The following is a 4,955-nucleotide window of genomic DNA, read 5'->3' as shown; positions in this document are numbered from 1 at the left end:
TCAGATATATAGACATAACAAAATAGGTAATAGTTAAATAGATTCATATATATATGCCCGAAGGCTCATTTAGTACATCATAACTCACACTGGGTTACGTCATTGCTTATTCATGAAAATATTTATAGACTCCATATTTATACTAACATACCTCAACTCACAAGAGTCACCCTAGTCTGGGACCCATTCTAACTTGTTTATATAGGTATTTACAAAAGCACCTAACCCTCTAAAAGTCTATACAAAGTAAGGGCAAAGACAACTACTACTACTGCTACTATTATAACTACTGCTGGTCATCGATCACTGGTAGTTGAAGAAACACAGAAGTGCTGTATGGAAGTAAAAGAAGTCACTCTGACCCTCCGGTAATGCTACTGCTGCTCGCTAGTCACAAGGCTAGAAACTCAAAGAAGATCTCACCGATTTGCATCTGCGCAGTGGGAAAGTAAGGGGTGAGAACCTAAAATTTCCAGTAGGGTACTACACAGAAAAATCTAAGGGGTTCCGCAGCGTAAGTCTAAGACTTCGCGCAGTTAGGTCGGTAAGTCACACAAATAAGTACAAGTACAAGTATATAGCAGAATAGTAACCATGCACAAAATACAAGAAGCAAAGACACAATACAATCACAGGTACAAGTAAGCAATCACAAATATAGATAATGCAGCAACCAAGTATGATGCATGTGGTCCTATGCAGGCCATGAGCTCATGCGTCGGTTGACTACCCGCAACCCGACGTTACCTAGGAGCTAGTCCTAGATATGATTTTCCAATTGCGTCCGTCCGTGTATACGTGTCGATGTGGTTAAACATACCACCAGTCCGTGACAACAGACAATCGTGGCAAAATTTGACGCTATAATATACGCACAAAGGAAAAACATAGTTTTAGCAATTAGTCGGTAAATACCCGCCTCCAAACAACCTCTAGCACCTTGGAGTTTGCAGTTCTTTTTTCGTGACACATCTTAATAAATTTTATCTCTAAGGGACTTCTCTACCCTTCTTTTTAAATAAAATTTGTACCCGGTCCTTTCTTAAAATATCTCATCCTTGTCACATATTTTACCATTTTTGTTCTTGAAATTTTTGTACATTTTTAATTTTACCCTTTTTGTATATAACTTCGTTTTTCTAGTTTTTTTTAGGTTTTTAGTGACGTTTTCACCACTAGTGTTATTACATCACCATTTTACCCCTCATATTTTTTCTAATAGACCTTTTCTCCTTCATTGAATTAATTAATTATTTTTAATTTGACTTTATACCTAAAATTACTAATATGCCCCTAAGTACTCTAATTTTACCGTTTAACCTGATTTACCGTCAAAATGTTATCAGGTTAATCCTAATATTTTCTATGACCAAATTATCCATAATACTTTTAACTAATTTCAATTCTACCCTTAGGGACCTAAAAAATCATTTTACCTTTTATTAATTTATTTACTTATTCTAATTACCACTTTTTGTCGTTTTACTTCTAACTTTTACTAAAACTTTTATTTAGACCAAAAACTTTATCGTAATTATAATCTTGACCAATTAATTTATATAATTACTAATTTATTCTTGATGACACTAAGTTTAGAATTTTACTTATCTTTCTATTAAATTACATTTTTAACCCTCTTTTTACCCAAAAATGACCATAACACCCTTCTTACTTTTACACTTTTATTCCATAGGATTAAAATCAGTTTTCTAACCTCTTTTTAAACCTTATACACATGACTTTCATGATCATTTAGTGGCTAGATTTTCAAGAGTACAGTTTTTTATTTTTATCCACTTTTTATGACTCTTAAGACTTGAAACTTAAACCCCAAGTGTTCCAAATAATTTCAATAGTTTCATACAATTTTCAGAGGCAAATAAGCTTCATATATCACTCAAATAACAGTCCAAAAACAGATAAGCATTACTGAATTTTCAGAATTAAGAATCAAGCACAAAATCACCACAAAGTAGCTCATATGAACACCGAAAACAAGCACAAACATATTCTAACTAATCCTAACCCTTACCTCTTATGTAGTTCAGTTAGTAAACCTTTCTCACACTAGAAAACATGCATACAAGGACAGAAATACAGCTGGTGATGGTGTAGTTTTGTTTTTGACCAAAAGTGTCGCAAAAACGTCAAAATTCAACCACTTTGAACTCGAATCTCTCTAACTTCTTAGGCGTGCCCCATGGATATTTCAAGAGGAGTTCTATAACATGGAAGAGAATAAGAATTCATCATGGCTACTATTTTTTAAAAAAAGAAAAGAAAAGGAGAAAGAATAAGAGTTTACCTAGTCGAAATTTCGATATAAACGCAAGGATTAGCGAAAACGGCAACCGTTTGTGCTTGTATGGTTTGAGTCCTTGAAAAACACATGAAAAATAATAGAAGAAGAGTTAAAATATGGGCTGGGACACAGTGAATAGGTACAAGAATTTTTTCTCTTTCTCTCTCAAGCATTCGGTCAAAAGAGTGTAAACATGTGTAAATATTTTGTAAGTAAATTTTATGGCCACTGCTTCCTTAAATAAAAAATCAAAGTCTTGCTGAATTTATGATGGTAAAAGTGGCTGAAATTTTCGTGGTCAAGGGCTGGGCTTCAATGAATAAGGGACGTGAAAACGAGGAAGTTTGGTCAATGCTTGCGTGTCGAGTTTATCCACAATTAACCACAGTTAGTTAATTGAGGTTAAAAACACAGAAGAGAGGGGTGAAAGGTTGAGATAGTCTCGGCCCAGAGGCTGAGAAGGAGAGACAAATTACTTGGGTAGCAAGTAAGAAGATTTGGGGTCTTTAGAAGTCGTTTACGGAATACTAGTAAGAAATTCAGTTTGGAGTAAATTTTACTGTGTGGTAGATAATTAATGGCTAAGATTTATTCTTAAAGAAATAAATTATGAATGGATGGCTAATATTAATCTTGGAACACAATTACCAAGGTAGAAATTATTTTTACCACTGGTTTTGAAGTTTTTGGTTACAAGAGTTTTTCTTGGCGCACGCAAAACTGTCATTAAAAGTGAATTTTCGGCTCAAAAAGTCTCTAGTGAGAAAAATAAACTAATGGTAAGCTAATATTTATTATTTACTAGTCAAACTTGACTTAGAGGGATTAATTACCCTCATAAAGTCAATTTTAACCTTATTAATGGCCTTTTTTATTTTTTATTTATTTTTATCTTTAATTTTTTTTTTACCATTGAACCAGCCTCACTATTTCTTGTTGGACCGTGGTTCGAAATTTTGCGAAATAAATTTTAAAATAGCCACAAATTTCTATTTACCGAAAATCGGGTTCTTACATGTAGGGGTGAAAACATCATCATCGCTATTTCTCAATAGAAGATTTAAGAATTGTTATAAAAAGATATTTTCAATAAAACTATTTTCAGTCGCAGTGATCGTCAATTCATTATTCAAATTTAAAACTCATTTTTCTTATAAAAATTTCACGTAAAATAACATTCTATATATTTCACCATTTATGTTTGGTTTGCAAATATATTTGACATATGTTGTTGTATGTTGTCTTTAAAAATGGATGTTTATTATTAATATTGAAAGATAATATTTATGCATGTTGGTAAAGTTTTAAAAACAGAAAAAATTCTGTTCATTTTTCAAAAATTTTATCAATTGACTTGCTACGGACTTGTCTCTTAAACTTCAGTCATGACTTGATTCGAATCATAATATTATATGCTTAAATAAGAACCAATCCAATTAATTTGACTTTTTTTTCTCTTTTTTCTTTTATTTTTTTTCATAGGTAAACACACAAAAATTTCTTTTCATAATAAAAAATAATTATTTATTTTTTATGTATCACTTTATTATTAAAAATAACAAATGTGCACAACATTCTACTTTAACTAATCACATATCATTGCCATAAAAGAGGAGCCACGTGGTCTAGCTCATGCATCCAGCAATGAAGCAATAGTGCAATACCCCTTGGAGGCTTGGAGCATGTGCAGATGTGCTGCTTCAATATTGGGTCCTTCTCAAAATTAGGTCCATCATAGCCCCATATTCGTATTCCTCTTTTTTTCCCCCTCAACTTTTGGGCTCCATGATCGTTCTTTCCTTCAGTTAGCCACTCTCTGTTTCTTTGTATGACTCCTCAGCCCAACAACAATTGAGTTTTCTGATTAATCACGATATGACAGTGATAGACACCAAATCAGAGATAACTGACTTAGGTTGGTCGAGTAGTCAGCTTATTTATTTGTTTAAGTAAGGGTCAGCCGAAGAGCCTTAGTTCAGGTGGCGTTTCACCCCTCTCCACCACTAAAGTCTAGAGTTCAAACTCTAGAGGATGTATTTAAAGAAGAAAATGTGATAAATACAGGAGGAGTGTGTGGATGTGTTGTGTACCTAGAATTGAGAGTTATCTAATTTATTGAGATACTTAAAATTGGGAGTTGTCCAATTTACTGACCAAAAAAAAAGTAAAGGATCCTGTCGAGTTAGAGAATTAGAGTATATCGTGAATAAGAGTGATGATGGGTGGTACGTAACGTCAATAGGGTTGGGAATTGGGAGGGACCGAAGAAGACGACGAGGAAGATTGTTGACTTGAGAGTCACATTCATAACCATATCCCTTTCGGGTGGAAGAACTTGTCAATGTGAACAGTTAATCAACAAAACTTTGCCCTTCACACCCCACCACCAAACATATATCAAAATTTTAGGGTCACAAAAATCATACATAAAAGTATAAAACCAACATAGTGAACGCAATTAACTGTATATTCTATGAGTTGTTATATTTCCTATGAATCTAACTGATATTCACAGCAATGCCTACCTTAAAAGTAGAATTTAGCTTCGATATAAGGATTTTACGTAATTATTCAACTAAGTTAATACATTAAAATAATTTTTTAATTATTGAATTTAAAAATTAATTTTTTTTGTTATTATAATGTATAATTG

The sequence above is a fragment of the Arachis ipaensis genome, chromosome B06 (assembly GCF_000816755.2).
Source record: "Arachis ipaensis cultivar K30076 chromosome B06, Araip1.1, whole genome shotgun sequence".
NCBI classification, from domain to species: Eukaryota; Viridiplantae; Streptophyta; class Magnoliopsida; order Fabales; family Fabaceae; genus Arachis; species Arachis ipaensis.
Note: the sequence above shows the minus strand (reverse complement) of the source record.